We start from the raw sequence: 12500 nt of genomic DNA on the forward strand, positions 1-12500 counted from the left end.
CGCGCTCGGTGTCGCCCCCCGCGCGCGCGGTAGTGCGGGCAGCGCACCCCGGCCCGGCCCGGCCCCGACGAGAACGCAAACGGGCAAAAGGTTTATTCAAATAGCATTGCGACGCCCGGCGAAAAACTAAAAAAGGGTGCAACACCGGGACTTCCCGGGAGGTCACCCATCCCAGTACTACTCCGGCCCAAGCGCGCTTAACTGCGGAGTTCTGATGGGATCCGGTGCACTAACGCTGGTATGATCGCACCCGTTATGAGCTTGTCGCAGTGTGTACTTAGCAAACCGCGACCCACGTGCGAATCCACCCCGGCCACCCACCCCCGTCGAGGTGCACACCCTCCCTCGCGAAGTGCGCCCCGTTCGCCAAGTGTGAGCCCTGCCCGGGTGCGCGCACCTTGCTAGGGCGTCGGGTGTGCACCCGGCCCGGCCTACGTGCGTGCACCTGGACGGGGCGTCGTGTGCGTGCAGTGTCCCGTCTGCAACGCGGTGCCCACACACCACCTCGGGCGCAACGACCTGCGCTCACATGTGGGCCGAGTGCACCTTGGTGCATGTTCGGGGCGCCTCGGGTGCACGCTCGATCTTGCCCCGGTGCACCAAGGCGCTCGGTTTGCCCCGGGTGCGCACTTGGTGCAAGGTGGGCACCCAAAATAGGGATCAAGCACCAAAACACAAGTTTCGGGATGCAAAATGGGACCCAAGGACCACAAATGCGTTCCAAGACCCATGATGGGTCCACGAGAACAAAAATGTGTTCCGAGACTTAATAAACAAATATTGGGTTTTAGGAGAAGAAACATGCTCTGATGCCCAAAACGAGAATCGACCCCGAAAAGGCCACAGGCCAAAAGTGGGATGCGAGACAAAAAAAAATGGGACCCGAGGACCAAAATTGGGTTCCCAGGTCGAAGACAGGGCAACCGGACAAGAAACGACCTCTAAGGCTCGAAATGAGTCCCGACGACTAAAACTTGACAAGAAGCACCCATCAGGCACCCAACTCGACACCCATGGGATGCCGACCCACCCGGGCTTCCACCTAGCACACCTTGGCACCCACCCACCCTCGCACCCAACCTCGCACCCAACTTAGCACCTTTGAACCCACATTGGCACTCACCCTGACCCTGGCACCTTGGAACCCACATTGGCACTCACCTTGACCCTGGCACCCACCTTTGCACTCACCTTGGGACCCACCCTGGCTCCCACCTCGGCACCCACCCAGACACCCACCTTGGTTCCTTGGCACCCACCTTGGATCCTTGGCACCCACCCCGACACCCACCTTGGCACGCAACTTGGCTACTTGCCACCCACCTTGGCTCCTTGACGCCCACCCCGACAACCACCCCGTGACCTACCCTGGCTAGGGTTGGTGCACACCCACCCTGGTGCCCACCTTGGCACCCACCCCATGACCCACCTTGGCACGCACCTTAGTACCCACCCCGTTACCCACCCTAGGACCCACCCCGTGACCCACCTTGGCCAGGGTGGGTGCACCCACCCTGGTGCCCACCTTGGCACCCACCCATCCTAGCACCCAGCCTGTGACCGGGCTTGGAACCCAACCTTGCACCCGTCTTGGCCAGTGTGGGTGCGCACCCATCCTGGCACCCACGTTGTGACACACCCTTTAACCCACGCACCCTAGCAGCCACGTTGGCACCCACCTTGGAACACAACCTAGCAACTTGGCACCCACCCCGTGACCCACCTTGGCATCCACCATAGCAGTCGCCCACTTGGCACCCACCTTGGAACCCAAGTTGGCACCCACCTCGGCACCCACCTTGACACTTGTGGACCCACCTTGCCACTCACCCTAGCATCGACCCATCCTAGCACCCACCCTGGCACCTTTGCACCCTAGCACTCACCCATCCTAGCACCTAACCTGTGACCCACCTTGACACTCACCCTCGCACCCACCTTGGAACCCAACCTAGCACCCACCCACCCTGACACCAACCCTAGCACCTACCCACCCTTGCACCCACCCTGTGACCCATCTTGGCACCCACCCATCCTACCACTCAACCTATCACCCACCTTCTCACCCACCTTGGCATCCACCTTAGCACCCACCCACACTGGCACCTTGGCACCCACCTCGGGCAAGGTGGGTGCACACCCACCCTGACACCCAATTTAGAACCAACCGAGCATGTTACCCACCTTGGCACCCACATTGCAGCCCACCCTAGTACCCACCCTATGACCCACATTGGCATCCACACCCTAGCACCCAGGCACCTCGACACCCGCCTTGACACGCACCCTAGCACTAAACCTGTGACCCACCTTGGAACTCACCCTAGAACCCACCCACCCTGTGAACCACCTTGGCATCCACCTTAGCACCCACCCACCTTGGCACCCACTCTAGCACTCACCCATCCTAACACCCAACTTGTTACCCACCTTGGCACCCGCCCTCGCGTCCACCTTGAAACCCACCCTAGCACCCACCCACGCAGGAGCCCACCTTGGCACCCAACCTAACACCCACGCATCCTGGCACCCAACTTGTGACCCACCTTGGAACCCACCCTAGTACCCACCTTTGAACCCACTATATCACCAACCCACCTTGGCACCCACCCTATGACCCTCTTTGGAATCCACCCTAGCACGCACCCACCCTGGCACCCACCATGGAGCGCACCCTAGCACCCACCCACCTCGGCACGCACCTCAACACCCACCTTGGTGTGCGCACTGCGCCAACCTCTCAAAGACCCTATGTGGTGCGCTCCAAAGTGTACACCTTTGGTGCGCTCCAAGGTGCGCACCTTTGGTGCACACCGAGGTGCACACCAAAGTGTGCACCGAGGTGAGCACCAAAGTGCACTCCAAGGTGCACACCAAGGCGTGCACCTTTGGTGCGGTCAATGCAAACGAATTCGGAAGTTGGGGTCGATGTCCTAATCGCTGCTGCAGACTACACGTATGAGAATCGGACAAATAGCTTTATATAGGGGAGGTGTTGCGTTTGATGGGTCGACTCCCCTGGTTGTGTGCACTGCACCAACTTCAAAGACCCTGTCTTGTTTAAGAAGTCAAAAGTTGGGGTGGATGTCCTAATCATTGCTGCAGTCTACGCATGTATGAGAATCAGACAAATAGCTTATATAGGGGAGGTGTTGCATTCGGTGGGTTGACTCCCCTGGTTGTGCGCACTGCGCCAACCTCAAAGACCCCGCATAGCAGAAGAAGTCGGAAGTCGGATTTTGGTGAGCACCAAGGCGTGCACCTTTGGTGCGGTCAACGCAGACGAATTCAGAAGTTGGGGTGGATGTCCTAATCGTTGTTGCAGGCTACACATGTATGAGAATCAGACAAATAGCTTATATAGGGGAGGTGTTGGGTTTGATGGGTCAACTCCCTTGGTTGTGCGCATTACGCCAACCTCAAAGACCTTGTTTTCGTTAAGAAGTCAAAAGTTGGGGTCAATGTCCTAATGGCTCCTGTAGGCTACACATGTATGAGAATCGGACAAATAGCTTATATAGGGGAGGTGTTGGGTTTGATGGGTCGACTCCCCTGGTTGTGCGCATTACGTCAACCTCAAAGACCTTGTTTTCGTTAAGAAGTCAAAAGTTGGGGTCGATGTCCTAATTGCTCCTGTAGACTACACATGTATGAGAATCAGACAAATAGCTTATATAGGGGAGGTGTTGGGTTTGATGGGTTGACTCCCCTAGTTGTTCGCATTACACCAACCTCAAAGACCTTGTTTTCGTTTAGAAGCCGAAAGTTGGGGTCGATGTCCTAATTGCTCCTGCAGGCTACGCATGTATGAGAATCAGACAAATAGCTTATATAGGGGAGGTGTTGGGTTTGATGGGTCGACTCCCCTGGTTGTGCGCATTGCGCCAACCTCAAAGACCCTGCATTGCGGATGAAGTCGAAAGTCAGAGTTTGGTGTGCTACAAGGTGTGGTCGAAGGTGCTCACCTAGGTGTGCACCTTTGGAGCGCAGGAAAAGTGCCCTCCAAAAGTGCGCACCTTTGGAGTGCACAAAAGTGCCCTCCAAAAGTGCGCACCTTTGGAGCGCACAAAAGTGCCCTCCAAAAAGTGCCCTCCAAAAGTGCGCACCTTTGGAGCGCACAAAAGTGCCCTCCAAAAAGTGCCCTCCAAAAGTGCGCACCTTTGGAGTGCAGAAAAGTGCCCTCCAAAAAGTGCCCTCCAAAAGTGTGCACCTTTGGAGTGCACAAAAGTGCCCTCCAAAAGTGCGCACCTTTGGAGCGCAGAAAAGTGCCCTCCAAAAAGTGCCCTCCAAAAGTGCGCACCTTTGGAGCGCAGAAAAGTGCCCTCCAAAAAGTGCCCTCCAAAAGTGCGCACCTTTGGAGCGCAGAAAAGTGCCCTCCAAAAGTGCGCACCTTTGGAGCGCAGAAAAGTGCCCTCCAAAAAGTGCCCTCCAAAAGTGCGCACCTTTGGAGCGCACAAAAGTGCCCTCCAAAAAGTGCCCTCCAAAAGTGCGCACCTTTGGAGCGCACAAAAGTGCCCTCCAAAAGTGCGCACCTTTGGAGCGCACAAAAGTGCCCTCCAAAAGTGCGCACTTTTGGTGCGCACCAAGGCGCTGGTTCGGTCGTTGCAGGCGAGTTCGGAAGTTGGGGTCGATGTCCTGAGCGGAGGTGCAAACTACACAGGTGTCGGAATCGGACAAATAGCTTATATAGGGGAGGTGTATGCTTCGATGGGTCGACTCCCCAGGTTGAGCGCACCGCGCCAACCTCAAAGACCCTACGGTATGGATGAAGTCGGAAGTTGGGTCCGATGACCGATTCGATTAGTAGGTATGCTCATGAGGTCGGAATTTGGGTCCGATGACCTGCCATGTGCAGGAAGGCGAATGTTGGCACTGTGCGTTGCAAGGTGCACACCAAGGTGCTGGTGCGGTCTTTTTAGTCGAGTTCGGAAGTTGGGGTCGATGTCCTGATCGGAGGTGCAAGCTACACAGGTGTGGGAATCGGACAAATAGCTTATATAGGGGAGGTGTATGCTTCGTTGGGTCGACTCCCCGGGTTGAGCGCACCGCGCCAACCTCAAAGACCCTACGGTATGGATGAAGTCGGAAGTTGGGTCCGATGACCGATTCGATATGTAGGCATACTCGCGAGGTCGGAATTTGGGTCCGATGACCTGCCATGTGCAGGAAGGCGAATGTTGGCACTGTGCGTTGCAAGGTGCGCACCAAGGCGCTGGTTCGGTCGTTGCAGGCGAGTTCGGAAGTTGGGGTCGATGTCCTGATCGGAGGTGCAAACTACACAGGTGTGGGAATCGGACAAATAGCTTATATAGGGGAGGTGTATGCTTCGTTGGGTCGACTCCCCGGGTTGAGCGCACCGCGCCAACCTCAAAGACCCTACGGTATGGATGAAGTCGGAAGTTGTGTCCGATGACCGATTCGATATGTAGGCATACTCGCGAGGTCGGAATTTGGGTCCGATGACCTGCCATGTGCAGGAAGGCGAATGTTGGGACTGTGCGTCGCAAGGTGCGCACCAAGGCGCTGGTGCCGTCGTTGCAGTCGAGTTCGGAAGTTGGGGTCGATGTCCTGGTCAGAGGTGCAAACTACACAGGTGTGGGAATCGGACAAATAGCTTATATAGGGGAGGTGTATGCTTCGATGGGTCGACTCCCCGGGTTGAGCGCACCGCGCCAACCTCAAAGACCCTACAGTATGGATGAAGTCGGAAGTTGGGTCCGATGACCGATTCGATACGTAGGCATATTGGCGAGGTCTGAATTTGTGTCCGATGACCTGCCATGCGCAGGAAGGCGGAATTTGGGTCCGATGACCGAGTTGATGGCGTGCCATGCGCAGAAAGGCGGAATTTGGGTCCGATGACCGAGTTGATGTTGATGGCCCGCCATGCACAGGAAGGCGGAATTTGGGTCCGATGACCGATTTGAAGGCGTGCCATGCGCAGAAAGGCGGAGTTTGGGTCCGATGACCGAGTTGATATTGATGGCCCGCCATGCGCAGGAAGGCGGAATTTGGGTCCGATGACCTGACATACGCATGGAGTCCGACTCGGGGGCCGATGTTCGATTCGATGACTTGCATTGTGGGTAAAGTCGGAAGTTGTGGTCTTTGACCCGATTCGATGACCAGACTTCGGCTGCTTGAGAATCGGACAAATAACTTATATAGGGGAGGTAGTGTTCTCGAGCATCCTCCCCCCGTGCCCGTTTATGTCGATTGATGCTGGTGCTCGACTGGTTGGAGCGCTCGGATGCAAAAATCTTGCACCAGGATTTATCGATTGTGATGGACACGGCAAGTCTCCTGATTGCTATGCAGGAGCTCATCGTGAATCTCTATGCGGCCTTGGTATGGACTCGACCTGCGGAATGGTTCGGCAATGGTAGTCGCTCCAACACGTCCTTGCAATGGCCACAGAGGTGATTCGACTAGAGCTCCAGTCTAGCTTTTGGGTTGCTTGGCGGACTGGTATAGCCGCGATCGAGTTCCGGCCATGAACGTTTTAGATAGCTCTTGGGCTTTCTGGGACGGAAGTCGGAAGTTTGGGCTGTTGTCCGATTTGATGACCATTCTTCGGATGTGTGAGAATCGGACAAATAACTTATATAGGGGACTGTGTTGTCTCACGCAGCCCCCTCCGTGCCCCTCTATCTCGACCGATGTTGGTGCTTGAAAGGGTTGGGATCGCTCGGATTTATAAACGTGCACCACCATTTGTCGAGTGTGAGGGACGCGGCAGGTCTCCTAAATGCTATACGGGCGCTCTCTGAGAATCTCTATCCGGCCTCGACACAGACTAGTCTTGCTGAATGGTTTGGCACTGGTAGTCGATCCAACACGTCGTTGTTGTGGCCGCCTAGGCGATTCGATTCGAGCCCCCGTCTAGCTTTTGGGTTGCTTGGCGGATTTTGCCCTATCCGCAAGTGAGCTCGGTCCCTAAACGTTCGAGAAACCCGATTGCTATGCGCCGACTCTCTTTCTTGCGAGCCTCCATCTAGCTTTTGGGTCTCTACGGAACGGAAGTCGGAATCTGGGACCGTTGTTTGATTCGACGAGGCAGACTACGGTTGTGCGAGAATCGGACAAATAACTTATATAGGGGAGGTGTTGACTGGAGCATTCTCCCCCGTGCCCCTCTAACTCGACCAATGCTGGCGCTCGAACGGTGGTAGCGCTCGGATTTTCGTTGAGCGCCAGCATTGGTCGATTTAGAGGGGCATGCGAGATTCCCGAATGCTATGCGAGGGCTCTAACGGAAATGTCTATTGGTTTCGGTATGGATGCAATTGCGAGTGGTTCGGCAAAGGTAGTCGTTCCGATGCGTCCATGTCGTGGCCAAATCGATAATTCGATTTGAGCCCTCGTATAGCATTTGGGTCTCTCGATGTGATTCCGCATTCCAGTCCCTTTGGGCACTGCTTGAGCCGCATCCCAGGGGGTTCCCTTCCCAATAATCTGCCTCGCAACCCGATTGCTATGCGGTGAGGCTCCTCGGCCGCCTCGGAACTATCTGTGTATCAGACGCATCGCGGGATAAGGGGTTGGCAACGGTAGTCGCCCCAAGCGCGTCCGATGCTTGGACCATTCCGAGGCGGCCCTGAAGCCTCTTCCGTCTAGCCGTTGGGTCCTTCTCGCCGCATCCCTTGCCTCGCACCCCGATTGCTATGCGGTGAGGCTCCTCGGCCGCCTTGGAACTATCTGTGTATCAGACGCATCGCGGGATAAGGGGTTGTCACTGGTAGTCGCCCCAAGCGCGTCCGATGCTTGGACCATTCCGAGGCGGCCCTGAAGCCTCTTCCGTCTAGCCGTTGGGTCCTTCTCGCCGCATCCCTCGACTCGCACCCCGATTGCTATGCGGTGAGGCTCCTCGGCCGCCTTGGAACTATCTGTGTATCGGACGCGTCGCGGGATAAGGGGTTGTCACTGGTAGTCGCCCCAAGCGCGTCCGATGCTTGGACCATTCCGAGGCGGCCCTGAAGCCTCTTCCGTCTAGCCGTTGGGTCCTTCTCGCCGCATCCCTCGCCTCGCACCCCGATTGCTATGCGGTGAGGCTCCTCGGCCGCCTTGGAACTATCTGTGTATCGGACGCGTCGCGGGATAAGGGGTTGTCACTGGTAGTCGCCCCAAGCGCGTGCGATGCATGGACCATTCCCAGGCGGCCCTGAAGCCTCTTCCGTCTAGCCGTTGGGTCCTTCTCGCCGCATCCCTCGCCTCGCACCCCGATTGCTATGCGGTGAGGCTCCTCGGCCGCCTTGGAACTATCTGTGTATCGGACGCGTCGCGGGATAAGGGGTTGTCACTGGTAGTCGCCCCAAGCGCGTCCGATGCTTGGACCATTCCGAGGCGGCCCTGAAGCCTCTTCCGTCTAGCCGTTGGGTCCTTCTCGCCGCATCCCTCGCCTCGCACCCCGATTGCTATGCGGTGAGGCTCCTCGGCCGCCTTGGAACTATCTGTGTATCGGACGCGTCGCGGGATAAGGGGTTGTCACTGGTAGTCGCCCCAAGCGCGTCCGATGCTTGGACCATTCCGAGGCGGCCCTGAAGCCTCTTCCGTCTAGCCGTTGGGTCCTTCTCGCCGCATCCCTCGCCTCGCACCCCGATTGCTATGCGGTGAGGCTCCTCGGCCGCCTTGGAACTATCTGTGTATCGGACGCGTCGCGGGATAAGGGGTTGTCACTGGTAGTCGCCCCAAGCGCGTCCGATGCTTGGACCATTCCGAGGCGGCCCTGAAGCCTCTTCCGTCTAGCCGTTGGGTCCTTCTCGCCGCATCCCTCGCCTCGCACCCCGATTGCTATGCGGTGAGGCTCCTCGGCCGCCTTGGAACTATCTGTGTATCGGACGCATCGCGGGATAAGGGGTTGTCACTGGTAGTCGCCCCAAGCGCGTCCGATGCTTGGACCATTCCGAGGCGGCCCTGAAGCCTCTTCCGTCTAGCCGTTGGGTCCTTCTCGCCGCATCCCTCGCCTCGCACCCCGATTGCTATGCGGTGAGGCTCCTCGGCCGCCTTGGAACTATCTGTGTATCGGACGCGTCGCGGGATAAGGGGTTGTCACTGGTAGTCGCCCCAAGCGCGTCCGATGCTTGGACCATTCCGAGGCGGACCTGAAGCCTCTTCCGTCTAGCCGTTGGGTCCTTCTCGCCGCATCCCTCGCCTCGCACCCCGATTGCTATGCGGTGAGGCTCCTCGGCCGCCTTGGAACTATCTGTGTATCGGACGCGTCGCGGGATAAGGGGTTGTCACTGGTAGTCGCCCCAAGCGCGTCCGATGCTTGGACCATTCCGAGGCGGCCCTGAAGCCTCTTCCGTCTAGCCGTTGGGTCCTTCTCGCCGCATCCCTCGCCTCGCACCCCGATTGCTATGCGTTGAGGCTCCTCGGCCGCCTTGGAACTATCTGTGTATCGGACGCGTCGCGGGATAAGGGGTTGTCACTGGTAGTCGCCCCAAGCGCGTCCGATGCTTGGACCATTCCGAGGCGGACCTGAAGCCTCTTCCCTCTAGCCGTTGGGGCTTTCTCGCCGCATCCCTCGCCTCGCACCCCGATTGCTATTCGGTGAGGCTCCTCGGCCGCCTTGGAACTATCTGTGTATCGGACGCATCGCGGGATAAGGGGTTGGCAGTGGTAGTCGCCCCAAGCGCGTCCGATGCTTGGACCATTCCGAGGCGGCCCTGCAGCCTCTTCCGTCTAGCCGTTGGGGCCATCTCGCTGCATCCCCCACCTCGCACCACGATTGCTATGCGGTGAGGCTCCTTGGCCGCCTCGGAACTATCTGTGTATCGGACGCATCGCGGGATAAGGGGTTGTCACTGGTAGTCGCCCCAAGCGCGTCCGATGCTTGGACTATTCCGAGGCGGCCCTGCAGCCTCTTCCGTCTAGCCGTTGGGGCCATCTCGCCGCATCCCCCAGCTCCTCGGCCGCCTCGGAACTATCTGTGTATCGGACGCATCGCGGGATAAGGGGTTGGCAGTGGTAGTCGCCCCAAGAGCGTTCGATGCTTGGACTATTCCGAGGCGGCCCCGCAGCCTCTTCCGTCTACCCTTTGGGGCCATCTCGCCGCATCCCTCGCCTCGCACCCCGATTGCTATGCGGTGAGGCTCCTCGGCCGCCTGGGAACTATCTTCGTATCGGATGCATCGCGGGATAAGGGGTTGTCACTGGTAGTCGCCCCAAGCGCGTCCGATGCTTGGACTATTCCGAGGCGGCCCTGTGGCCTCTTCCGTCTAGCCGTTGGGGCCATCTCGCCGCATCCCTCACCTCGCACCCCCATTGCTATGCGGTGAGGCTCCTCGGCCGCCTTGGAACTGTCTTCGTATCGGAAGCATCGCGGGATAAGGGGTTGTCACTGGTAGTCGCCCCAAGCGCGTCCGATGCTTGGACTATTCCGAGGCGGCCCTGCAGCCTCTTCCGTCTAGCCGTTGGGGCCATCTCGCCGCATCCCCCACCTCGCACCCGGATTGCTATGCGGTGAGGCTCCTCGGCCGCCTTGGAACTATCTTCGTATCGGACGCATCGCGGGATAAGGGGTTGTCACTGGTAGTCGCCCCAAGCGCGTCCGATGCTTGGACTATTCCGACGCGGCCCTGTGGCCTCTTCCGTCTAGCCGTTGGGGCCATCTCGCCGCATCCCCCACCTCGCACCCCGATTGCTATGCGGTGAGGCTCCTCGGCCGCCTTGGAACCATCTTCGTATCGGACGCATCGCGGGATGAGGGGTTGTCACTGGTAGTCGCCCCAAGCGCGTCCGATGCTTGGACCATTCCGAGGCGGCCCTGAAGCCTCTTCCGTCTAGCCGTTGGGGCCTTCCCGCCCCATCCCTCGCCTCGCACCCCCGATTGCTATGCGGTGAGGCTCCTCGGCCGCCTTGGAACCATCTGTGTATCGGACGCATCGCGGGATAAGGGGTTGGCACTGGTAGTCGCCCCAAGCGCGTCCGATGCTTGGAGCATTCCGAGGTGGCCCTGAAGCCTCTTCCGTCTAGCCGTTGGGGCCTTCCCGCCCCATCCCTCGCCTCGCACCCCGATTGATATGCGGTGAGGCTCCTCGGCCGCCTTGGAACTATCTGTGTATCGGACGCATCGCGGGATAAGGGGTTGGCACTGGTAGTCGTCCCAATCGCGTCCGATGCTTGGACCATTCCGAGGCGGCCCTGCAGCCTCTTCCGTTTAGCCGTCGGGGCCTTCCCGCCGCATCCCTCGCCTCGCATCCCGATTCCTATGCGGTGAGTCTTCTCGGCCGCCGCGGAACTATACCTGTTATTGCTACTGCATCCTTCGGCTGGTAACCTCCTCTGCCGCCTTGGAACGTTCTCTTTGTCGGACGCGTCGCGGGATAAGGGGTTGGCACTGGTAGTCGCCCCAAGCGCGCCCGATGCATAGACCGCTCCGAGTTGACCTTGCTTTCAGCCTCTCACATGCATAGACCTCTCTGAGTCGACCCTGCAGCCTCTCACGTTTAGCCTTTGGAATCTCGCCTCACAACATGATTGCTATCCTTGATGCATCCCTTGCCTCGAGCCCTGATTGCTTTCTTGGCTGCATCCCTCCTCTCCTCACAGCCCGGTTGTCATCACTGCTTCATCCGTCGCTTCATGCATTCTGGCTGCTGGGCCCTTCCCACCGCACACCTCGATTGCTATCTCTTCTGCATCACACACCCCGATTGCTATCTCTGCTACATCCCTCGGCTCTCACTTCTGCATCCTTCGCCTCCCACCTCGATTGCTATCAATGCTGCATCCGTAACCTCACACCCCGATTGCTATGCGGGGAGGCTCCTTGGCCGCCTTGGAAATTTCTGTGTGTCGGACGCACCGCGGGATAAGGGGTTGGCACTGGTAGTCGCCCCAAGTGCGCCCGATTCTTAGACCGCTTCGAGGTGACCTCGTAGCCTCTTTCGTCCAGGCTTCCTGCCTTCAACGCCCTTTTTACACCTCGATTGCTATGCGCGGGCTCGTTGGCGTCTATCACCTCTCTGCGAAGAGTGGCACGATGATTGTTGGGGTAAATCGTAGCAGTCCGATCTCTGGCCTTGGGCCATTGTGAGGGCTGATCGATTTCCTGTGCGCATCTCGTGTTCGCCCAGTAACAGACTCGACGACTTGTAATCGGTCTTGTTCCCGATTGTTCCTGGAGGTAGTCTTCGGAACTCTTGGATTTGACCTGTCACTCGAACTGTCCTCTTCCGAGGATGCTTGTGTGTGTGTGCTTGTGCCATTTCCTTGGCGGTATTAACGAGATATTAAAGAGCGGAGTGAGCGCCTCGCCCAGCTATGTTTGGGGCTCTCACTCCCTTACCCGGTGTGCGACCGCTTTGCACGTAGGTTGCGGAGCATCGCGACTCTTTCGATGTTTGGCGGTTGTCTTCCGGTGATGCGTTGGTCCCGAAGTGCACGTTACTAGCATTTCTGCCATTGTTCTCGATCTTTGGCACGTTCCTTCGTTGCAATTGGATATATATCTCCGTTTATACGCGCAGGCTTCTCCCGCCTATTCAGCGCTGTCCCAC

At 58.2% G+C, this 12500-nt stretch overlaps 1 non-coding gene across 1 annotated transcript; it reads right to left on the reverse strand.

Annotated features, from left to right (window-relative positions):
- Nucleotides 1–133: 133 nt before the first annotated feature.
- LOC131864222 (5S ribosomal RNA) lies at nt 134–252 on the reverse strand. The gene has a single exon (XR_009363061.1). It is a non-coding gene; the product is annotated as a 5S ribosomal RNA (ribosomal RNA).
- Nucleotides 253–12500: the final 12248 nt, after the last annotated feature.

The sequence above is a fragment of the Cryptomeria japonica genome, unplaced genomic scaffold (assembly GCF_030272615.1).
Source record: "Cryptomeria japonica unplaced genomic scaffold, Sugi_1.0 HiC_scaffold_80, whole genome shotgun sequence".
Lineage (NCBI taxonomy): Eukaryota > Viridiplantae > Streptophyta > Pinopsida > Cupressales > Cupressaceae > Cryptomeria > Cryptomeria japonica.